The sequence below is a fragment of the Macaca nemestrina genome, chromosome 14 (genome assembly GCF_043159975.1).
Source record: "Macaca nemestrina isolate mMacNem1 chromosome 14, mMacNem.hap1, whole genome shotgun sequence".
Taxonomy (NCBI): domain Eukaryota; kingdom Metazoa; phylum Chordata; class Mammalia; order Primates; family Cercopithecidae; genus Macaca; species Macaca nemestrina.
In genome coordinates this window covers 91,019,514-91,044,958 of record NC_092138.1, presented here as the reverse complement: position 1 = coordinate 91,044,958, position 25,445 = coordinate 91,019,514, and the positions used below count along the sequence as shown (strand labels likewise).

Sequence of the window (25,445 nt, the reverse complement as noted above, 5' to 3'; positions counted from 1 at the left end):
GAGTTTGCCAAGCAGGCAGGAAAAACCAGTTCTTTTCCTAGTATTATTGCATTCTTTTCAATCCAGGACAAGAAAGGTTATTTTATACTTTCATTGCAGCCAACAGAGATTGAGTGGAAAGAGATACAGAAAATTTTGAGTAGCTTTGGGAATGACATGACTCAGTTTCTACTAACCTCAGGCTTTCATGGCAGTAACAGGGAAACCTATGGAGAGGAATGTGCTTTATGTGGAATTGGTTTGGTTTAGCTCAGATGTCTCCTGCTGCACCGTATTACTCTTCGATAAAATCCAAGCCCAAATCACTGAACACATAGATTAATGTATCATGGTGAGCCCCTTTTCCCCATCCATGCCTTTTCCCTGGGATTTAGCATCTAATTAGCCAAACATTCGTTATCCAGGGAGTTCCAAAGTTTTCAATGTAATGCATTGGCCCTAAAAAAGAAACCAGCATCATATTTTAAAAGTCACGATTGCAGTTGTTTTTGGTGAATTACCATTTATACATTTTCCATCTGTGAGTATTTTTCTGGAGTACCACCTGTTTTTCCCCCACTTTGGTAGTAGAGAATCCAACAGATCATATCTCAGAATAAATGCATTTTATCTATAGTAGTTTTCCACATTTTCAGCAACTTTTTTTTTTTTAATCTTACAAAATAATCTCCTCTAAATACAAACCAGCTTTTAGAGCTACAAATAGACATGGAGGCTTTAAAATTTTTTCTTTCTTCAAATCTCTCAGGAGAGCCCTGGGAAGTCAATTTAAAGAGAGAAATTCAAAGTGACAGTGAAGATGATGAGAAACCCGAGGTGAGAGACACATCTTGTCCTAAGAGCACTTCAACAAACTGCGGAGGAGACAGACAAGAGAAACTTCAGCATCGTGGGGCTCCCGAGACAGGAGAAATCCTTTCTTAGAATCGTGGGGTCCTGGATTTCACATTTCTCCGTGCTCCTTATTTTTGTGAGACCTTATATAAGTTACTTCACCTCACTGGCACTTTATTTCCTCATCCGTAATATGGGGATAATGATGCTAACTCCAGAATTGTGATTTGATGAAATGATGCCCAACATATTATAGATGCCCAGTGTGTTAGTTTCTTTTCTGTTCAGGTTGCTTTCTATGCAGAGTTTCTGGGTGAAAATTTATCTTTCCACTCTCAGCAAGCAGCTCCCGTCTGATAACAGCAAAGGCCTCTGGGATTGCCTTTCTGAGAAGCTTGCCAGGAGGGTATCCAGAGCCCCTGAATAAACATAGAGCATCTTCCAGGTGGTTCAGTTTTATACCTTGGCAACTAATTTAAAGCACAGTTTTCAAGTTAAAATAAACATGCATATGCTTTAATATAGATGGAGAATTCTATGTGTTTCCCTTGAAAATTCAGAATTCAGAATCTGTTGCAGAAGCGGAGGGCAGTACCTGTGGGCCTTCTGGGGGCACAACTTTCTGCTTTTCTGGCTTTAGGGACTTATCATTCTGGGGAAGGGTTTGGAAGCACTGCTTAGGAGCTGGCAGAAAGACCTTTGGTCATTTTGCCATCATCACATGCCTTCCAAGGGACAATCAGGGAAGTACTGTCAAGGAGCTGAAAAGAACTTTTGAAATATGATGGCTTATTTTGACAGATGGGTATGAGAAAAATGTGCAAAGACTATAGGACAGGGGATTCCAAAGTAAAGCATCATGGTCATCCATTGGTGAGGAGTTGGGGCTCCTAAAGGCAGCTTTTTTTTTAGTGCTCTATCAATGGGGTGATCATGTCATCTATCATTCAAACTGGGACATTTGAGAGTGCAGGGGGCAGCTATTAATAATTACACTGGGGCAACAGGCAAAAACCAGGACTGTAGGGTGATCAGAGCATAGAGTGGCCCTATGTATATTATCATTGTTCCTTGATTCTAAGAGCCCATGAATCATATGACACATCATTAACTTAATAACAGCCTTTTGGAAACAAAGAGAAAAAAATTAGTACAGCCATTGTAGGAGGCATGCTGATTTCAGAAGTGTCTGATGTCAATGTTTTAGAATTGAGAAAATTCATGTGTTTGTGAAACTGGCAATTCTCCTCAGCATACTACAGCTCTGAGGAGTGGTGTCAGGAGGAAGGCTCTTTAGCTGGGTGTAACCCACCCTCCAGGAAACAGGCCCTCACATCCTCTGGACCCCTAGTTAGGCTGGCTAGGGAGTGTTGCTATAGGTAGCTGATCCATGCTCCTTCCCCAAGCTCATGCCCACAGGCCTACCCTGTTTCCTTCCCTCTCATCAGCAGCCATCAATGAATGGCAGCCATCAACATCTTCAAGAAGGCCAGCTGAAGCTTCATAACTGATGTATTCATTCATTAGTTTATTCATTCCATACCCTGTACCAAGTACTTCCCTGGACACTGGGGAGATGTTTCTACTTTCAAGGGTTTTAGAGTCTAGATGAGAAGGTAGCCAGGTAAACAGGAAACCACTGTAGTGGGAGATATAGGGGATGAGGGGTGTAATCCAGGGTGTGGATTGGGTAAAAGGTCTCTCAATCCCCAGGCACAGCCCAAGACTGGAGGTGCTGCACTGGATAGGTATGGTGCAGAGTTTTAAGGAAGGGCGGGCTCCAGTCAGGTTCACATGTTAGGAAAAGCACTCTGGCTATCTGCTCTTGGAGTAGGCCAGGCTAGAGGCTGGAGGACCAGTCAGGAGGTACCAGTCTAAGCCCCTCCGTAGACCATGGTCTGGGTGCGAAATGGTGACACTTGATTAAGTAGTAGTGGTGGGAGGAACAGCCAGGAAAGAGTCCCCTTCAATTCCTAGGTTCCCAGGACTTCAACTCTATTGACACACAGCATGAAGCACACAGTGTCTTTATACAAATAAGAAAAAGGCATCCCTTTCTCCAGGTAGTTGTAGCCCTGAGTCAGGGCTCAACAGCTTGGCCAGGAGTCCCTGCTCGGCTCCAGACTGAGGTGCCCCTGGGAGGACACAACCTTCACACGGGACACAGAGCTGTAATGAGAGAAAATGTACAGAACTTAGTTGTTGTTGGGTAGAGGGATGGGCTTGGAAGAGGGAGGGAGTGGAGGATGATGTCCTGGTACTGGCAGGGAGGTGATGGGCAGCCTGGCAGAGGAGGAGTGATATGGGAGTGGAGGGAGATGTTGAGCTCTACTGGGAACCTTCTGAGAGGAGGGGCTGCCAGTCAGTGGGAGAGATGCCCATCAGCTAGTGACTCTGTGGATATGGGACTCAGGAGAGATCCCAGGCTAGAGAACTGATTTGTGAACCTTGGATTTGTGGGTCAGAACTGAAGTCATGGGAGGGATGAGACTATCCAGGGAGGGGATGCTGAGTGAGAGAGAAGAGAAGAGCATCTTCTTCAATATGGCACCCACAGGAGGCACCAGGAGACATGGAGTCCAGGCTTGGACATGCTGGCTGGAGGTACCTGGAGGCCCTCCAATGGCAAGAGTCAAGAGGTTTAGGGCTCAAGAGAAGTCAGGAAGGAGTTATGGATTTGGAGGTCTTCATATCTCAGCTACTGCCTTTGGGAAGGGAAAGAATTTTGAACTGGCCAAGGAGTACTGGAGTTCTGGCCATTTACTCACAGTATGACCTTGAGAAGTTATCTCCTTGACCTTCAGTTTATTCCTCTGAAATGAAGGTGATTTGACTAGAGGTAAGATTCTAATGGTGTGTGTTTTAAGATGTGTTTGATGAATTGATCTTAAAACACAGATTATATTCATTCATTCATTTGTTCATTCTTTCATTTATTCATCAAATATTTATTTGGCACCTGTTCCAGGCATTAGGGGCACAGCAGGGAATAAAACAAGAAACAACCTGCTTTCTAGGAACACAGAGTTTAGTGCGGAGATAAGTAAACATAAGGGGATAAAGAAGTACTTGAGCAAGGTCATTCCAAATGCATATAAAAGTTCTCTAAAACAATGAACCATGAGGCTGTGATAGAGAAGGACGAGACATGGGGTAGGCTCTATTAGACACAGTGGTCTAGGAAGAACCCTGTGAAGATGGACGTTTGAGTGACCTGAATGATAGGGATTGAGCTATGCAAAGGTCTAGACAGAGTGTCCTGGGAAAAGAAGAGTAAATGGAAAGGCCTTGGGGCCTGGCACAGAGTGGTCAAGGCCAGTGTGGCCAGAGCTCAAGCAGGGAGAAGAAGATGGGCTACAGCCAAGGTCCAATATGTGGGTTGGGGACCTACCAGACCATGGGGAGAAGTTTAGATTTCATTTCAGACATCCTGGGGAAAACACTGGAGCATTTGAACAGAGTGGTCACAGGTATGATTTGTATTAAAAGTGACAACTCATGTTGGCTGCTGTGTGCATGGTGGATGGCATCTCCTTAGAGTGGTAGCAGCGAGCCCAGTGAGGAGGCCCAAGCAGGGATGGCAGTGGTGACCCCTGACTTGCTAGCATTCAAAAGATCCCTGGTGAACTCTTGCCTCCAACAGTTCATGTTGCCAGTGTCTACCTCTGAAAGCCTGGGTCAGGGTGGTTTGCCCAGCGTGGCAAAGCAGAAAACGAGACAGACAACATCAATCACCCAGAGGAAAATTTCAGGACACTGGACAAGGGGATTAAGGAAAAGGATAATCCTGAAAAAAACCTGCCTCCTGGTTATCTCAGTGCTTCAGTGATGCAAACAATGCTGGCCTGGCGAGGAAGTGTCAGAGATGCAAAAGGCAGTGAGAACACTTTTTAGCCCCAACCCTTCTGCTTTAGGGGAACATGTTCATAGTGCCATTTAGAAGCACAGTAGGTTTTTGTTTCTTGGACCCTTCTGAAAATATTCCTTGGATTGTGGGGACAAGAGTCACCCTCCCTAACTGTCCTCCCTGCCCCATTCTCTCCCCACCATCACTTACACTTACACATGTTCCTTGGGTCTAGGAAGGTGGATAATGGGGAGGAAACATCTGCTCCTTCTTCCCATGCTCTGCCTTCTTCACCTTCTCTATGCCATTCTGTTCCTAAATGGGAAAAGAACAGAACAATTGTCTTATGAATGTCTTGGTTTTTGAGCAATCAGAGGAGAAAGTGCTAATCGGGTAGGTCAGAACCCGACATTTGTAAGACAATAACTTCCTATTGTCTGTTTCAATGGACTCCCTTACAGTGGGTCCCACTGCAATTAGGATAGAGACTCAGATCCTTAAATGACCTTTAAGGCCTTGCAGGACATGGTTCCTGACTCCCTGTCTAGGTTCAATACCCGCTGCTTTCTCCTGCTCTTGCTACAGTCTGGCCAGCTGCTATTATTCCAGTCTTTCATGCATGCTATACTTTTTCCAGCCCCAGGGCCTTTGCACACGATTCTCCTTCTTCCTGGAAGGCCCTTGTCATCATTTCTGACACGACTGGCTCTTTTCCCTTTGAGTGTCAGCTCTGCACCCATGCTCTGGGTGGCCTTCCCTAACCAGCCCAACTGAAGTGGTCTTCCCCTTGTCATCTGCCATCTCAGTTTTTTGTGGTTCTTTTTTTAAAATTTCAATAGTTTTTGGTTACAGTTGGTTTTTGGTTACATGCATGAATTCTTTAGTGGTGATTGCTGAGATTTTAGTGTGCCTGTCACCCAAGCAGTGTACACTGTAGCCAATAGTAGTCTTTTGTGCCTCACTCCCCTCCCAACCTTCCCTGCCAAGTCCCCAAAGTCCATTATATCATTCTTACGCCTTTGTGTCCTCATAGCTTAGCTCCCACTTATAAATGAGAACATGCAATATTTGATTTTCCATTCCTGAGTTACTTCACTTAGAATAATGGCCTCCAGCTCCATCTAAGTTGCTGCAAAAGACATTATTTCATTCCTTTTTATGGCTGAGTAGTATTTCATGGTGTATATATATACACCACGTTTTCTTTATTCGCTTGCTGGTTGATGGGCACTTAGATTGGTTCCATATCTTTGCAATTGCAAATTGGACTGCTAAAAATATGCGTGTGCATGTGTCTTTTTCATATAATGACTTCTTTTCCTTTGGGTAGATACCCAGTAGTGGGATTGCTGGATCAAATAGTAGTTCTACTTTTAGTTCTTAAGGAATCTCCATACTGTTTTCCATAGTGGTTGTACTAATTTACATTCCCACCAGCAGTGTAAAAGTGTTCCCTTTTCAATTCTGTGGTTCTTTTCATAAGCCTGACACAATCTGCCAGCATAGTAGCTTGCTTCTTTGTGTCAAGGGTCTTCCTTTCGAGAAGGTGAGCAATATGAGGACAAAAATGACTTCTGCCTTGTTCACTGCTATAGCCTGAGTGCCCAGGAACAGTGCCTAGGATATATTAGGAGCTCAGTACATATTTGTGGAATGAATCTATGATTACTAAATTAATCAGAGGGTCAGAGGAGATCTCTGCAGTCACCTCCATCTCTAAGAGCCTTGTGTTTAGAAATCCTTTGTCACTGAAGCAGTGGTGACCCACCCCAGAACCATGACACATAAAAATGTAAATCATTCCATCTGGATGAAGAGGCCTCTATACCAGACACAGAGAGACTGACCTGGAAGACAGGGAGTCTGCACATCTTCCTGCCAGGGCCCATTCAGGAAATTGGATGTCATGCCTTTCTTCCTGGCATGCACACCCCATCCCAAACACAACATTAGAGCATGCTGACCCCCATGCCAGCTGTAGTCTCAGGAGCAGCCGTATATCACACAGCCATCCTGAGGCGGGAGCATAACCTGGGCCTGAGTCATAGATCACCAGGCACGTGGCGGACATCGTATATCACCTAACTCCATAAAGCCTCTGCCTGGCACCTGGGGAAGCTCGCGTGAAGCGCTTCGCTGAACAACGGCTCGGGGAATAATTGTCCTCATATGTAACTTTCCCCGTGCTTAGGAGGGCCGTCTTCTTTTCTTTTTCATTCTCTCTCTCTTTTTCTTTCTCATTCTATTTTTCTTTCTATCCTTCCCTGACTCCTCCTTCTCTTCTTTTCTCTTCTTTCGTTTTCTAGGACAAAGCAGGGCTACTGTTGTCTTTGTCTAGAAAAACATGATGTGCTCAAGGTAGGTAAACTGAGGCAAGAGGTGGAGGACACACAGGAGGTCACAGAGCACAAGGATGGCAAACCCAGGAGAAAACCCCACTGGGAAGTGAACCTGCAGGGAAATTTAGCGAGGCTGCTGTGATGTGCTGGGTTCTCCAGGAGTGGAGGTGTGGTGGGTGGTTCGTGGGGGACAGGAGTGTGGTCTTGGGACCTGGTTCAAATCCTAGCTTCCTCCTTTACTTCATGATATGTAGTAAGGAACTTCACAGTATCTAGAAATGAGGGTGGACCCTGGAAATAGTCATGTATACTTCCAAATGCCTGTCCCACTATTCCTGTAAACTGAGCACCCTCCTCCTGTCTTGCTTTTCTCTTGTCTGAGTAGTGAGATAAGAACAGTGGGTCTCCCATGATGCTGTGGTGAAGAGTGGAAGAAACAACAAGCAAGGAGGCTCCTGGCACACTGTAAAGTGCCTTATGAACAGATGACAGCCACGGGCAGGCTCATGAATCTCTGTGAATGATGCAGTAGCACCGCTCACAGGGAGCAAGGTCCAGAGCATCATCTCCTGGAGCTGCCTCCTTGGGAGGAGATTCTGGTGCCTTGTTCTGCTTCACCCCAAGCTTTTGCACATGCCTGTCTTTCCTCTGACCCATCCCAGCATAACATCAGAGGGAGGTGGCCCTGATATCCAGGTCATCTTTTACTTCCAGCCACCTCTGTTCTCCTCTACCTGACAGTCCATTGCACCCAAACTATCCACACAGAAACTATAGTCAATCACTTCTTCTGAACCTGGTCCTCCTGCGAGATGCCCCATTTCCATGTTCAGCATCATCCCCCTATCCCAGACCAGACACTTGGCATCATCTGTGACTCTTCCCTGTCCTCCACTCCACATATACTGTCTGTCACCAAGTTGTGCATCTTTACCTCCTAAATATCTCTCGGCCCTACTCCCTGCAATCCACAACCACTTTCTCTGCCTGTGCTGAGGCCTCTTCTCTTTCCTGGACTTTGCTACATTTTTCTGCTGGGTTCCTTGCCTCTGGGCTGACTTCTGCAATCCATCCTGCCTGCATTCAGATGAAAATTCCTGAAGCATAGCTCTGGCCATGGGATGCCCCTGATCAGAATCCTTCTGTGGCCTCCTTCTGTGACCTTTGGAATGACATTTGAAACACGAGACCTTATGCTACCTGGTGCCACCCTCTCTTACTCCTCCTTCCGTCATCCTACACTGAAGTCAAATGACTGTGGGTTGTTCCCACGCATACCTGCTGCCTCTCTGCATCTGAACCTCTGCCAACTCTGTTCCCTCTTTCTGGAACGTCTTCATATGCATCTCTGTATGAGCAGACTCTCTTCTGAGATCAAATCCCAAGTGGCCTCCTCTGGTCTCTCAATCAGGAAATTTGTTTCCCACAATCTCAAGCAGGGACACTTCATCTCTAGAGCATCCCCTGCCTATTAGGCTAAGAGAAGTCTTCACTGTTTCTCTCACATCATTTCTCACATCCTGTTTTCTCTCCTGACTCAGCCAATAAATGAATCCCCCCCATTAATCTCAGGATTGGAAGGAACCCCAGAGGTCAACTATTATGAACTACCCCTGTGTGGTTGAAAGCTTCTGAAGGGCCTCTGAAATAACCTGTTTTTGAATAAATCATATGTGTTATCAGAGGAGGGGAGAGAAAGATTATAGATCCTTGACCATTTGCTGTTTGCATGTCGCCATGAGAGCTTGAGAAAGGAGGCCCCGTGTGGCTCTATGAATGGACAAAAAACCAAAACAACAACAAAAAAAGGCTTTTGTTTTCTTTGGCCACTGGTTGACCCAGGAGATGGCAGAGGCATAGAATGGTTATGTGTGACATCTGTTCCGTATTTAGCAGAGCATTGGAGCAGCTGGACTGGTGGCAGACTGGCTCAAGTGTCAGGAACAGCATGGGCTCTGGAATCCCACAGACCTGGGTATCTGTATGACCAGAGCATGTTATTCAAACTTTCGAAGACTCAACTCTTGTACCTAGGAAACACTGTTGAAGTCTAAAGTCCCCTGAGGACTTCTGAGAATTCCCTGGGTCAGGGTGGGGTGGGGTGGGGCATTCTAATCCCATGGTCACCCAGGCTGCTGCCTCTGTCCTGCATTGGTTTTATACCATGATGATTCAGATGGGAAAGTCCTTAACTTCTCCAACATCCTCCAGACACAAAACACTTGGATCCCAGTTTGTGAAGATCTGGGAGGGAGCTGGAGGAGGTGTTTCTATCACAGGGATCCAAAGACTTTAAAGTGGATTCCAGGCATCTCCATCCTTAAAATGTTGGTTGTCTGCTCTCCACCTGTTGGTTGCTTCAGCTCTTGTACCTCTCTCAGACTCACCCCTTCTTGCTGGGTTCTTGTATTGATTTCCCAGGGCTTCCATAATAGAGTGGCACAAATTGGATGTCTTAAGACAAGAGAAATTTATTTTCTCACAGTTCTGGCGGCTGGAAATACAAAATCAAGATGTTTGCAGGGTAACACTCCCTCCAAGACTTCGAGAGGAGAATTCTTGCCTCTTTGAGCTTCTGGTGGCTGCAGGCTTCCCTGGCTTGTGGTTGCACAATTCCAATCTCAATCTCATCTTCCTGTGCTGTCTTCCCTCTGTGTCTATGTGTCTCTGTCTTCATGTGGCATTCTCCTCCCTGTGCCTCTGTTTTCTCTTCTTATAAGGTCACCAGTCACATTGGATCAGGACCCAGCATAACTAACTATGTCATCTTAGCTTAGTTACATCTGCAAAGAACTTATTTTCAAAAAGGGTCATATTCACAGGTATCTGGGATTAGGACTTCAATGGATCTTTTTGTGGGGACACAATTCGACCCACAACAGTATTCTTTTCTCTTATTTCATCTCTGTACCTTCTCACCTTGCTTCTCTTGGAAAGCACCCCAAAAGGCTCCACTTCATTCTCTATTATGCAGAGCCCTTTATCTTTCCTGGTGACCTATAGCCAATGTCTATTCTCAACTTATCTAAAGTGACCAAAATAACTATGGCTTTCAATTTAGCAGGGTCCATCCTCCCTACAAGCTAGACCACAGCTCCTTTCTTTTTCTTTCTTGTTATACATAGTGTACAAATGGGATCCATACTGTTATATATCTCACTTTGTAAAATAGTTCTTAATAAATCATGAACATATTTCCATGTCAACAAATATATTTCTGCAACAGGCTTTTAAAAGGCCACTTATAACTTCATCATGTGTGCCTCTTCCATAGTTTAGGTTAACCAATCACCAATTGTCAGACACATATGCCGCATCTACTTTTGCACAGCTGATTGCATTACTGTGATGAATACCCTCACACACGTCTGCAAATATGAGTTTTGGAATTTGGTGGTTTCCCTGGTGGGCTGCTATCCGTGTGCACATTCTCTGGGTGAACAGGAGGCACACGCTTTGCCAAGCCAGCAAAATAATTGCAGCCAGAGCTAAAGATGAGGGCAAGTTCCTGACGCAGCACCTTGTGCTGTCCATTAATAGGGCCGAATGATGCTCTTCGATGCCTTAAATCTGCAAGCCTGTCTAATTCTAGAAGGAAACGGATGGCGCCCATCCTAGAGTCAGTGTTTGGAAACATACAACAAAAGGGAAGCTTTATTAACACTGGAAATATACCCTCAGCTCCGGCTTCCTTTTCAACACCCGTCTTGTTCATCTCACAGCTCAATGAACTGTTAACGTCACATATATCTTTTGTTCCAGCCGCGAATCCAGTTACTCCAGGCTTCTGCTAACTGCAGACAGATGAGATTTAGTTTTCCCAGGGAGCAGGGGAGAGAGAGAGGGAGAGATTAAATCTGTGTAGATGGCCCTGGCAGGGCCAAGGTGGGGTGGGGGTGGTGCATATTGATCTTTTGACCCGAGCAGCAGTGGACACTTACATCTTCTTGTGGTGTGATTGTAAACTTCCATTTTTCCTGTGTTGATGAAGGCCTCTATTCAGTCCATTCTTTGGCAAAAAGTATTGAATTGACTATGGCTGCTGCTTGTGCACTTACAGAGAAGCTGAGAGCCAGCAGGATTCAAGAAAGGGGCAACTTTCCATTCAGGCCCAGAGGAGGATCTGTCATTTAACCTCAATTTCCCTTGTGTCTAAGGGAAATTGTATCCCTTGTATCTAAGCCCACACCAAACGACATAGTGAGGTTATGGCCAATGGCAAATTTAAAGACAAAAAGTAGGATGCGTTCTCTTACTTGCCTGAATGGGGTTGACATCCTCCTTGACTTGACCTTGAAGGCTTACTAACTGATGTCGGTCCTTGCCTCTAATCCTTGTTCTTAAGCTCCCTGATTCCCTGTCAGAACTTTTTCTTGCCTATCCTAATCCAGTGGTGTAATGTGTTTGGAAGGCGGAGAAATATGTTAGGGCTTCATGATAAATTTCCAATTCAGAAGAGCCCTCTCAGGTTTGGTTGCCTTTCCAAATCAGTCACTACCCCTAGGCTACTTCATGGACCTGTGGCAATGAGGCTGGAACTCCTGCAGTCAAATCAGGCCCTGAAAGCAACAGGGCTTTAGAATCAGACCTATGGGCTCTAATTCCTCGTATGGTTTATTAGTGCTGTCATTTTGGGTGAGCCAAGATCCTTCCTCCCCTGCGAAATAGGGCCTATGAGAAATCTAACTTCTGTTCACCTCTATGGACTTTTGCCACTTTCAAGGAAAATGTGAATGAAATAACACTTTGGGAAACTGCCAGGTGCTTGATAACTGAGACTCACTGATTTCTGGATAACAACTGTGAGTGGTGATTTGGAGTTTGGTGGATGTGGGTTTGAGTACCGTTTTCACCACTCTGAGCTGAATTTCCTCATGTATAATATTTATAATAGCTAAGACTCATTGAGAATTTACTCTGTGCTATGCAAAGTTTGAAATGTTTTGTGTGGGCTAAGGCATCAATTTGCAATATAACCCTCATTGGGTAGGCACCATTTATATTCTCATTTTCAAGGAGAGAAAACTGAGGCACAGAAAGATAATGTGCTGAAGATCATCCAGCTAGTAGTCATCATAGCTGGGGTTTGACAAACCAGTCAGAATTCTACCTCCCTCATTGGGTTTTTGTGAGAATCAATGTCTTCCAGATTTCTCAACTAAAAAGTCGCCATTTTTCCCTTTGTCATTGGCATTATGTGGTGAAATATTCCAAGATTATGCCAATATGCCATTACTTATAAAACCTCCACGCACTAACTTTAGCATCCATTGACAATTCCTGCCTAAATAACCTCTACAATGATGGTTGCCAAATGGTGATTTTCTGTTTTCATCATTCCTTGCACATTTACTAGTTGACATTCTATGTAAAAAAGAATTTTTTCTTCTCCTTCATTTGCTAATTAACAAATATCCGTGCAGAATTCATAAAGTCCTATGTTCTTTAGTGGGATATAATCTATTACTGTCATTATTTACTTTGAAAATTGTCCCAGATTTTCCTAGCGGAAGCACCTTCAACCTGCCTCTCATGTGCTCTTGAGCATGTCTTTACTTTCTAGTCCATGATGTTCCAGATTTATCTTGTACTTTGCTACCCTGCCCTGGTCCTGGAATCAGCCATTTCTTCAAAGGTTCGTGGTTTCTGTTAGTGGAGGGTGGTATTTAGAAACCAAGAGGTGGGGGGCCCGGGTGCTCATTTCTACTGGATCATCATTTCTAGACCATCTCAATAGACAGAGCTAGGAAACATATATATGTATATATGCATACACATACATCTCTATGTCTCTGTGTCTTTATGTCTCTATCTAAATCATCAGTTCATGGTGATACTTCCAATTACAATTTGACACCTCAGTGTTCATTCTAGTCTTCTCCTTTCCTGTATTTTTAAATCCCTTCTCTGACAGTGAACAACCTGGTTTTTATTACTCTCATCATATTTACTTACTTGCTAATAGCCTTGTATTTAACCAACCTCTCAATCAGATCACACTGACTGCTTCTAGGACCAGCAGGATCCACTGTCTCCCAACTCCCACTGCCTGTCAGACACCAGGCATGCTTCTGCCTCTACTCCTCTCAGGAAGAGAATTTCAGGGAGGAGCTCTTGATATGAAAGGAAGGTCTTCCATTTGGACTATTGAAGGAGATAAAGGGTCATGGTGACATCCTTGTATATCCAGGTGCATTTATTGACCTTTTGCTTGGTGCCACTCACGGTGCCAGATGTTGGGAACACATGGAAATTAACCCTGACCTGAGCTTCAAAAACCTCAGTGTTTCATAAGGGAAGCAGATATGTGGGCTGATAATGCTAATAATAGTGTTAAAGATGCCATGTAGAGTCCCAGCCATGTGAGTGACTCTTCTGGGAAAATAGAGGAGGTCTAACAGGGAAGGGACCTCACTGGGTGAATATGAGTCATCCAGGTGACTAAGAAGGCAGGAGTGAACAGGAGCAGGGAATGCTAGGCAGAAGGAACAGCAAGTCAATGGTGCACAAGCATAAAACTGTACATTGGTAATGTGGCAACTCACATCACCCCTTGGCAGTCAGGAAGTTGACTCTTTTTTTTTTTTTTAACTTTTATTTCAAGTTCAGGGGTACCCGTGCAGGTTTATTATGTAGGCAAACCTGTATCATGTAGGTTTGTCATACAGATTATTTCATCACCCAGGTATTAAGTCTAGTACCCATTAGTTATTTTTCCTGATCCTCTCCCTTCTTCCACCCATCACCTTCCAGTAGGTCCTGGTGTCTGTTGTTTCTCTCTGTGTCCATGTGTTCTCATCATTTAGTTCCTACTAATAAGTGAAAATATGTGGTATTTGGTTTTCTGTTCCTGCGTTAGTTTGCTAAGGATAATGGCCTCCTGTTGCATCCATGTTCATTGTAGCACTGTTCACAATAGCAAAGACATGGAATCAACCTACATGCCCATCAATGGTGCCTAGATAAAGAAAATGTGGTTCATATATACCATGGAATATGATGCAGCCAAAAAAAGAATGAGATCGTGTCCTTCACAAGAATTTGACTCTTGAAGGTCAGATGATTGATTACTCATGGTCAGGGATAGTCAGAGACACGTGTGTTCACTTGGAAAACTAATAATTTAGCATCCCATCAAACTTACAGTATTTAAATATTAATTCAGTATTCATTTGGGAGGAACAGGAAAATGGTGGTTGCCAATTCATGAAAAATATGTACCTCTTTATTGAATTGAAAAATAAAATACTTGTTACCAGATCTTCCAGGTCATACAGCTCTTTTGGAGGTAGCCTAAACAATCAGATGGCTGGTGTGGGGCTGGTAGTATGGAGTACAGTTGCACTATGCTCTTTGTACAGATTTAGGTGGGTGACTGCAGGACTTTCTGTGACAAGGGAATAGAACCAGATGACTTTTCCATTATGTAAGGAGTTGCAGGTAAGAAGCTGAGTTATCTTTCTCAGATGGGCACGGCATTTCAGGTGGATTTCAGCGAGACTTTATTTAGCACCTCTTATCGACTGGTATCCCGAACAATTGTCCAGTTGACCATTGCGTATTCTAGTTTTCCCATGGTTCCAGAGTGAATCAGAGGCACAGCGAATTCTTCTAATTGATGGTGATATTCTTTCACTCTTGTGCTTTTTTATTTTACCTAAAACTCATCACTTCTATTCCTATCCAAATATTTACTCCATCAAATATCAATTGGTCTGCCCAGCTTGGACAAGGAACAGAATAGAAGAAAACAAACAAACAAATGAACAAACAAAAAACAAACAAAAGAAAACATTTCTTTTAAGGTGGGCTCCCTCCAAAAGCTCTTGAGATCCCATCTGCCACCACTGAGACTGGAGGCAGCAATTATGAATTTGTCATGATTCTCTCACACCTGGGCCAAGTGCTCCTCTGTGCAGGCCATGGAAGAGAAAGTTGGAGAAGCAAGCTGGTGTTGTAAACAAGCTCTCCAGGGCAATGTTTTCTCATGAAAAGAAATTGTTTACAAGCTCCATGGGAGCATCATTTACATAAAACAATCACTATGCTCATTACCCAAGCATTCTCATTTATTTATTAAAACAGGTACCTGCAGGACTTGGCAAACCTGTGTTCACTGGGTTCTGTGGATTCCTGTTCCTCCAGAGGGACAATATTCACTTTTTTAGCATTTTCAACATGGTGATAGTAACAGGTACCGTTTACCGAGCGCTTACTTGGTCAGGGCTTTTGGATGCATTTTATGTAGTTTAATCTCCACAACAACCTGGTGAGGTAGGTATTATCATCCCATTTGACGTATGAAGAAAATGAAGCTCACGGGTATACTGTGGCTTGCTCAAGATGTCCTAGCAGGTAACCAGCAGGGCTGGGCTGGCTGCTTCTCTGGGGACAATTGGATGGGATGGAGCTTTCCAGTCAGAAAGAGGGCATAGACTAAAGATCAGGCAGGAAACATGCACACTTATTTGGCTTATTTCTTTGTGCAGTTCTACTTTTTGCAGAGGGCTAAGAAGCTCCAAAACATTTGCTGAAAGAGAGATTTTACAGTTAGTTAGTGAAAAATAACCCATGACTAAGAGTCAGTTTAGGTGTAACCTTGACCTGAGTGAAGACATCTGGGTCCAGCCCTGCCATATTAATTTGAATCCCATTGCTTCTCTGGGCCTCTGGTTCTTTGCCTATAAAATGAGAGGGGAAATAACTAGTTTGAGGAATTCACGGGTCTTGATGGGATCCATTGATAGGGTTTTTGGATGAGGAAACCATGAATTCCTTGAAATTAAATGCAAAATGATGTGTAGGTGTGCATTTCAGATTCTCAAAATGATTTGTGGCCTAATAATTATGATAACAATGACAATAATAAAGACCATTTAGGCCGGGCGCGGTGGCTCACGCCTGTAATCCCAGCACTTTGGGAGGCCGAGGCGGGCGGATCACAAGGTCAGGAGATCGAGACCACGGTGAAACCCCGTCTCTACTAAAAAAATACAAAAAATTAGCCAGGCGCGGTTGTGGGCGCCTGTAGTCCCAGCTACTCGGGAGGCTGAGGCAGGAGAATGGCGTGAACCCGGGAGGCGGAGCTTGCAGTGAGCCGAGATCGCGCCACTGCACTCCAGCCTGGGCGACAGAGCGAGACTCCGTCTCAAAAAAAAAAAAAAAAAAAAAAAGACCATTTATTAAGTGCTTCTTAAACGATGAATCTCATAAACTCTACGAGTGAAGGATTATTATTATTTTTATTTTAAACACAGCTAAAAACTGAAGCTCAGAGAGGCTGAGTAGCTTAGTTAAGACCATGGGTGGCGGAACTCAGGATAAGACCCTAGGGAGCCCTTCTTCTTCTTCTTCTTTTTTTTTTTTTTTTTTTTTTTTTTTTTGTGAGATGGAGTCTTGCTCTGTCATCCAGGCTAGAGTGCAGTGGCACGATCTCAGCTCACTGCAAGCTCTGCCTCCCAGGTTCACGCCATTCTCCTGCCTCAGCCTCCCCAGTAGCTGGGACTACAGGCCCCTGCCACCACGCCCAGGTAATTTTTTATATTTTTAGTAGAGATGGGGTTTCATTGTGTTAGCCAGGTTGGTCTCGATCTCCTGACCTTGTGATCTGCCTGCTTCGGCCTCCCAAAGTGCTGAGATTACAGGCATGAGCCACCATGCCTGGCTGCCCTTGCTCTTAACTACAATAGCATGTAATACTCTTCTTATTCTGAGTTGTTTCCTCAAAGATGTAAGGAATGACTGAATGGAATGAAAACCTCAGGCAAATTGTGGTTTGGAAGAGGGGATTATTAGGAGTTGTTGATTAGTACACCCCTTAAGCCTCTCCCTGGAAGGAAAGTCCACCATTTTGTTGGACTCCTCAGCCATTCATTCAACAAACACTAAACTCCTATAAGAGGCAGACCTTGTGCCAGGTGCTGGGGATGGAGCTTTCTAGAGTTCATGGCCTGGCCAGAGAGTCCTAAGTGACAACCAATGGAAGATGTAATCAGTACCAAGGCTGGGGCCCAGGGAGGGCAGGAAAGTCTTTGCCAAATAGGCAAACTAATTTGGGTTTTGAAGAGCTTTTATGAGTCTGGGACAATCCCAGTGTCCATGCCAAGAGAACAGTGACAACAAACTAGTGTTTATTGAGCCTTTACTATCTTCCAGGAATTCTTCTAAGTGCTTCCAAGCCTGATTTCATTCAACTCTTGCACCAATTCTTTGAGTGGGTACTCTTCCATTTTACAGTTGAAGAAACCAAGGCTCAAAGAGATGGAATAACTTGACAAAGTTCATGCAACAAGTAGTGGCAAAGACAGGATTTAAACTCATGTCTGTCTGATCCCCAAATATAGGCATGTCCTCACTGAGCACACTGCCTCTATCATTCTTGCAGGAGAAGATTGATAAGAGCCTAGAAAGTGGCAGCCTTTGGAGAGAGAAGGATTCCTATGTTTGGCATGCTCTGTACAATACAAGGTATTCTCTCCATTTAGAAGATGCAGAACTGAGACCCAGAGAGGCCATGGGCCCTGCACAAGGCTGTGAAGGTAATCAGCTCTGAGATTTTCCTGCTGAACCACAGAACAAGTGTTTTTAACTCTATGCCCCCACTCTAGGCTAAAGAAAGCCCACAATCAGCTTTACCCACCCCAGTGGGTTATTCCAGTTCAGGGCCATCACACAGCTCAGGCTGCTTTTGAATCTATGCTCTGCTTCTTATTAGCTGTGTGACTTTAGACAGATTATGTAGCCTCTCTGAGCATCTCTTTTCTCAACTGTAAAATGGGAGATAATAGACAATACCAACTTCAGAGCGTGAGGATAAAGATGAAACAAGGCACAGCGCCTGGCTAAGAGTAACTAACTGCTTCATCACTGCTTACTTTCACTGTCCTTGCAAATAAGAAGGCATGGCATTCAATAAATTATAAAGTTGCTGTACTGATGAAGGAGGGAGGAGGGGTGTTAGAATAAAGGCCTTTCGACCTCTCCTGAGCCTGTGATTCTCAGATTCGGTTATTATACTTGTATGTGACATTTTTCACACGCCTACTCTGGGAAGCTAAACCAGGCACCTAATTAGCAAAGGCCATTTAGTTCCAAGAGGCTGGGTTGTGCAGTTGCTGGGTGACAGCCTGGTAGGGGACTGTGGAGTTGTGGGAGGGGGTGCCGAGGGCCTGGTTTCTGGTCTTTCTCTTTGCAGCCAACCTTACTCCACTCCTCTCTCCCCATCCCACCCGCTTGAGCTCTGGAGCTGCAACCTGTGTGCTCCCAAAATAGGAAGAAATGCAAGTCACAGGCCTGTCCCATCACACTTACCAAATTAATCTAAGAAAACAAAGATGAGGCCACATACACACACACTCACTCACTTAGGTTTAGTTATGAGGAAGGAGGAAGCTGAGACCCAGGTATTTATGTGAGGCCTGGGGTTGCAAGATGCAGAGCTGGAAGACAAGCCCTGGTTTTTGTCCCCAAAGGAGTTCTCTTTCTCCCACATATACTGCCTCTCTTCTTTTTATCTCAGTCTCTTGAGACTGAATATACAAGTGGACAAAGACCATCTATAACAATAGAGTTCTAACCCATAACTTTTGCAGCAAAGGGCCCCAAATGTCAGGACTTGACCAATGACTGCCAGCTTCCCTTTGTCCCTGCTTCTGTGAACAAAAGTTCTCTGAAAAGGAACTCAGAGGAAAGAGACTTTATTCCAGTGAATAGTTTGCAAACCTGGGAGACACAGCCTCTGGCAGCCTCCCACATGATGTAAAACGAAGGTGCATTCTATTCCAGAGAATAAACAGAAGCTTCCAGTTTTATAGCAAAAGGCCCTGCCTAGCTTTCCAATCAGGTCCATTCATGCAAATGAAGAATTGAAACTCACTTAGTTCTGATTGGCTGATACAGCTGAGCCCTGATTGGCCAAGGCAGGTGAGCTCTGATCAGTTGGTTCTGGTGAGTGCTGAAAGTCCCAGAGTTAAGAGGGCCAACGTGATGAAACCCCATCTCTACCCGAAATACACAAGTTAGTTGGACTTGGTGGCAGGTGCCTGTAATCCCAGCTATTCAGGAGGCTGAGGCAGGAGAATTGCTTGAACCTGGGAGAGGGAGGTTGCAGTGAGCTGAGACTGCACCACTGCACTTCAGCGTGGGCAACAGAGTGAGACTCCATCTCAAAAAAAAAATAATAATAAAATAAAAAAGAAAGTCCCAGAGTTAAAAAGGTACAGGTTTTGAGGGGAGCTCAGAGTATGTGCATGACCTTTGGTCAGCACACGGCTGCTTGGCTCTGTTTTAAATTTAGTCCCAGTTAGCCACTTGGGATCCATCTTCAAGGATTGGCTCTTTTGGGCTCATATTTGTTCACATATCTCACCAACCAGAGAAAGCCAAATATATATGCTTCCTGGGACAATTTCATAAGATGCCCACTTCTAGTCAGCTTGCTTCTGACTTTCTCATTCCAACAGTCTCCAATCTGAGTACACCTGAAGCCTCCTTCCTTGTCCCCACTAAAATCTTTCCCATTTCCCTGCCTGCTTTTGAGTCTGAGTCAAATGCCAGTGATGGTGGCTGACTCCCTTGCTATGGAAGTTGTGAATAAATAGCCTCTATTTGTTCTCATGTAGGTGGCCTTTGTTTATTTCCACACTCTCCAGCCTGGCAAATCTACTCTCTAGCCCAGGACAGCCTTCATTTGAATACGAACTATTGCATCAGCCCCTGGGGAATCTCATTGCCCATTCTTTTCACTACTCAGTCATTGCCTCATGAGTCTTCCTCAAATTCGGTGACTCTGTCACTGAATTAAATTAAATTAAAACTTACCAGTGACTCTCCATAGCTCAGGAAGCAAAGTATTGCTCCCATTTTGCTGGAGAAGGATGTGGTTAATGTGGTCATTTCAAGGTGGATGGCTGGGTTCAAATCTTTCCTCTGTTACTTACTAAAAGGAAAAAACTGTAAGTGTGTGCTCAAATGGCTCTGGATCTCAGTTTTCTCATCTGTAACATGGGCAGAATGACAGCGCTTCCCTTATGAGACTGCTTTGAGTCGTGAGAATTAACCAGTTCATTTCTTAAACCAACAGATATTTACTCAGTGCCTACCTACTGTGTGCCAGGCATGAGGATACAGCAGTGAGCAAAACAAAATCCCTACCCTCAGGGAGACTGCATTCTACTTTGGGCAGACAGAACATGCCACCCTCCCGCCTACACACGTGATGTATCAGGTGATTAGTGGGAATAAAAATGATACAGCCACTTTGGAAAACATTTTGGCCTGCTTCTTTTTTTTTTTTTTGAGACGGAGTCTTGCACTGTTTCCCAGGCTGGAGTGCAGTGGTGCGATCTCTGCTCACTGCAAGCTCCGCCTCCCGGGTTCACGCCATCTCCTGCTTCAGCCTCCCGAGTAGCTGGGACTACAGGCGCCCACCACCACGCCTGGCTAATTTTTTTGTATTTTTAGTAGAGACGAGGTTTCACCGTGTTAACCAGGATGGTCTCGATCTCCTGACCTTGTGATCTGCCCGCCTTGGCCTCCCAAAGTGCTAGGATTACAGGCGTGAGCCACCGTGCCCAGCTGGCCTGCTTCTTATAAAATTAATGTATTTTTACCGTAGGACCCATCATCTCATTCTTATATATTTGTTCAAGAGAAAATAAAAGCGTTTGTTGACACAAAAGTCTGAACAAAATTGTTCATTTATAATCACCCCAAACTGGAAACAATGCAAACGTCCTCTACTGGGGAATGGATATACAAACCATGTTTTCCAAACATCCCTGGAATGGAATACTATTTAGCACTAAAAAGGAGCAGACGACTTCTATATGCAACAGTACATTATGCCAAATGAAAGGATCCAGACTCAAAGAGCTACACGCTGTGTGATTCCATTCATATGACAACCTCAAAAAGCAAAGCTAAAGGAACAGGAAGCAGATCAGTGGTTGCCAGGGGCTGGAGGTCAAGGGAGGGGTTGACTACAAAGGGAATTTTTTGAGTTAATGGAAACTCTTCTTGATTGTAGTGGTGGTTACATGACTGCATTTGTCAAAACTCATGGAACTTACAACAAAATAGATGAGTTTTACTTTATGTAGGTTGTACCTCAAAAAATATATTAGTGCTAAGAATATAATATATAAATGTTAGAAGAAAAGTAAAGCAGGATAAAGCAGGTCAGAGAAGGGCATACCAAAAAGGGTTCAGGGAAGACATTGGGGCAGAGACACAAGTACTGTGTGGACATTTGGGATGATACCTCTAGGAAGCAGGAACAATGCCCAGAGTTCCTGAGCTTGGGGCAAACTGTCAGGGGACTGGGGCAAATGGTCAAGAGGCTGGAGTAGAGGTAGGTGAGGGGCTTAAGAAATGAGGCTGGGTCTTTATAATAGAATGATTTATAATCCTTTGGGTATACACCCAGAAATGGGATTGCTGGGCCAAATGGTATTTCTGTTTCTAGATCCTTGAGGAATCACCACACTGTCTTCCACAATAGTTGAACTAATTTACACTCCCACCAACAGTGTAAAAGTGTTCCTATTTCTCCACATCCTCTCCAGCATCTGTTGTTTTGTGACTTTTTAATGATCACCATTCTAACTGGCATGAGATGGTATCTCATTGTAGTTTTGATTTGTGTTTCTCTAATGACCAATGATGATGATTGCAGCACTGTTCACAACAGCAAAGACTTGGAACCAACCCAAATGCCCATCAGTGATAGACTGGATAAAGAAAATGTGGCACATATACACAATGGAATACTATGCAGCCATACAAAAGGATGAGTTCATGCCCTTTGCAGGAGCGTGGATGAAGCTGGAAACCATCATTCTCAGCAAACTAACACAAGAATAGAAAACCAAATACTCCATGTTCTCACTCATAAGTGGGAGATGAACAATGAGAACACATGGACACAGGGAGGGGAACATCACACACCGAGGCCTGTTGGGGAGTGGGGGTCTAGGGGAGGGATAGCATTAGGAGAAACACCTAATGTAGATGATGGATTGATGGGTACAGCAAACCACCATGGCACATGTATAGCTATGTAACAAACCTGCACCTTCTGCACGTGTATCCCAGAACTTAAAGTATAATAATAATAAAAGACCTGTCACAGTAAAAAAAAAAAAAAAAATTGAGGCTGGGGAGAGGGAAGTCATGGAAGATTATGCAGGCACTTGTAGACCATGGAAAAAGTCTGAGTTTTATTCTAAATGTCCATGAAGCCACTGGAGGGTTTTGAGCAGGGACAGGCAGGATCTGATTCCCATTGTATGTGGAGCTACCTGGTTGCTCTGAGCAGAATAGACTGGGAAATGGGGATGGGGTCTGCATGGAAGGATTGTACAGGAAGTAAGCACAGGATTGGTCAGCTTGCATCTTGCACACTATGTGCTCAATAAACTTCAGTCATATTATTCTTAATTCCTTGTGCCTTCCAACATCAGGAATCTCCCTTCAGCCAACTGGGCCAATTGCTGTCTTCAAAATATATCACATGAACATCTTTCTTCTCTGCCTTTGCTCACCTGTAACCCTGCCTGGGATGCCTTCCCTCCTGCCCTCCATCTCAGGACTTTGTAGAGAAGAACTAAACCTCTCAGAGCCTGGGACTAGAGCAGCACAACTGGCTTCCCTGGGCTTTTGTGAGGGGAAAATGAGATGCATGTGGTCATCTCATACTGAGAAAGACTCAAGTCATTTAAACATGATGAGTCCCTCGTTATGACATGGCCCTGAGGCTACTGAGGACTTTCCTTGCACTCTCGGCAGAGGGGGCTGGCACATATGCCCTTTAAGAGTTTTGAGTGGGTTAAAGGAGTTGCCTTACTTGAAAGTACTTTGATAGCTCTGCAGTGCTTTATATACAGAAATGAAGGCTATTAAGGATTGTCAATCTTTTACTTGGCCTTTCATGGCCTCAGTTTCCATTTCTATCAAGTGGCCTCTTGTTGTGTGACTTACTGGGGCCGTCCTATATAAATATGCACCCCATAAACCCCATCTTTATCTTTCTTCTTAGCACTGATCACTATATATGTTACTTATCCTGCCTATTGTCTGTCTCGCTCACTGGAATGTAAGCAGGGGCTTTTGCTAATTCTATTTGGTGCTGTGTCCTTGGCACCAAAACAGTGCCTGGCCCACAGTACCTGCTTAATCAATATATGTAATAAATGAATGAGTAAATCTTATGGATCACCCTATCTCAAACAACTAGCTCAGAGGCTGACCGAGATGAGGTGGTTCCACATGTTTGCTGAATCAAGGAGTGAATGAACATGCATGCGTAAAAGCACAGACCCACAAGATGCAGAAACCGAAGACAAAACCCAGTTTCACCTGTGGGAGACTCCTTGTTCTTTCGTTGTCTGTGACTACTTGGTTTTTGTTAAAATTTGCATTAGCAAACAGAAACCCGTCCTTTGTTCTTTAACCTCCATTGTCATTTGTTGGCACCTGGGCCCACAGCCACAAGCATCCCAGTTTCTGCAGGAGGGGTGGGTTTGGAGACGCCCACAAATTGTCCATGAATCCTGCCCATCCACTTCCATAAGATTTGCATCCACTTCACCCCACGTCCCTGCCTTGCTCACTCACTCTATGATAATCCTTTTTAAGCAAGGATGGGCCCCGGCCGCAGCTCTGCTCCATCTCCGTGTGGTCACTAGGAGCATTTCCAGACTGTTTCATATGGATTAGGCCGAGGCACGGAGTCCTCCCATGCTTCTCGGTGCATTTTGGAACCTTGTGAAATTACATTATAGATTCATTGTGTAAACAGGACACTGAGCATAGCCATTGTCAAGCAGACCCACAATCGAATGGCCCCCGTCGGGAGGCCGGCTGAGGCCCAGGCTGGCAGCATGCAAACCTTGCAATAAACTGGTCACACATTTGTTTATTTAATCTCCAGCTTCTAAGGGCCAATTTGCTAGTGAAAATAACCTTTTCGCACACTTTAGCAGGGAGATAATGGGAAGAGGGAAGTGGCTGGCAGATGCAATGCAGAAAGTGTCCCCTTTCAAGTCTAAATGGGGGTAAGGGGGGCAGAGGTTGGGGGACAGTGCAGGGCCAGCTGCTCACCAGCTGTGCAGCCTTGAGCAAGGAACTAAGCCCCTCTGAGCCTCAGTTTCCTCATTGTCAGAAAATGGTTGGTACTATCTGTACCATCTTGTTATAAGAATTAAATGATGCATGTTGTGGATGAGTACGAGGCCTGACTCCTAGGAGGTGCTTAGCAAATATGACATTCTATCCTCCTCCGTGGAATCTGGTTTCAATGAACTTCACTCCTTCACTCATTCATTCATCGCTCAGAGTCCATGGATAATTGAAAACACAGCACGCACCTTCACTCACACCTCCCCGCCCCAAGTGACATTTGTGTACCTGAAAGAGCTTGACCTTCACAATTAGTGTCCTGGGTTTGAGTCCTAGTTGTACCACCTCCTGGTTGTAGGACCTACAGGAAGAAGCCTGTGTGAGCCTCAGCTTCTACATTTGTCAAATAAGGATTTCCATCTTATGTGATTATTATTGGGATCAGATGGAATAGAGACTGTGAAGGTGTCATAGAAATGACAGATGTGACACTCGAGTTAATCATTAGCATAATGGTAGTGCGCACTTAAAAGGCACTCTTCTAAGCATCTAACATGTATTTAACTTACTTTTTCTTTTTAACAACCTAAAGGGTTGGTATTATTATTATGCTCATATTGCACATAAGTCAACTGGGACACAGAGAGGTTAAGTAACTTGTCTCAGGTCATCCAGGTGGTAAGAGGCAGAGTCAGAAACTGCAGCCGGGCAGTCTGGCTCTAGAGTCCTGTCTTGTGACCACTATTCTATGCTGCCCAACACTAAAACAGTCATGATAATAATAGCCATTCCTTACTTAGTGCCTGCGTTGGGGTGGGTGTTGTTTCGAAATATCCACCCATGTTTTCTCAAGTCCACATAGATCTGTCAGTGCTGGCTTCTCATTGGTTCTTTTAAAAAATTATTTTAATTGACAAAAATTGCACGTATTTATTATGTACAACATGTTGATTTGAAATATGTGTACACCATGGAATGGCTAACTTCAGCTAATTAACATAAGCGTTACCTTACATACTTATTTTTTGTGGTGAGAACATTCAAAATCTATTCTCTTAACAATTTCCAAGAATACAATAAATTGCTATGAACTGTAGTCACCCTGTATATAATGGATCTCTGAAACTAATTTCTCCTGTCTAGAACAAAGTTTGCATCCTTTAAGCAATATCTCGCTAAGCCCCGGTAACCACTATTCTACTCTCTACTTCTATGAGTTTGACTGTTTTAGATTCCATGCGTGTGAGATCGTGCAATATGTGTTTTTCTGTGCCTGGCTTACATTACTTAACCTAGATGTTTCTTGA

The 25,445-nt window shown here is 44.2% G+C and overlaps 1 long non-coding RNA gene across 1 annotated transcript in view; it reads left to right on the top strand.

Moving 5' to 3' along the window:
- LOC139358210 (uncharacterized) overlaps positions 1-1,333 on the top strand; it is a 162,814-nt gene extending 161,481 nt beyond the window's left edge. Inside the window, exon 3 of the long non-coding RNA XR_011612825.1 lies at positions 749-1,333. This is a non-coding gene — a long non-coding RNA (uncharacterized lncRNA). The remainder of the gene's footprint in view (positions 1-748) is intronic.
- The last annotated feature ends 24,112 nt before the right edge of the window (positions 1,334-25,445 follow it).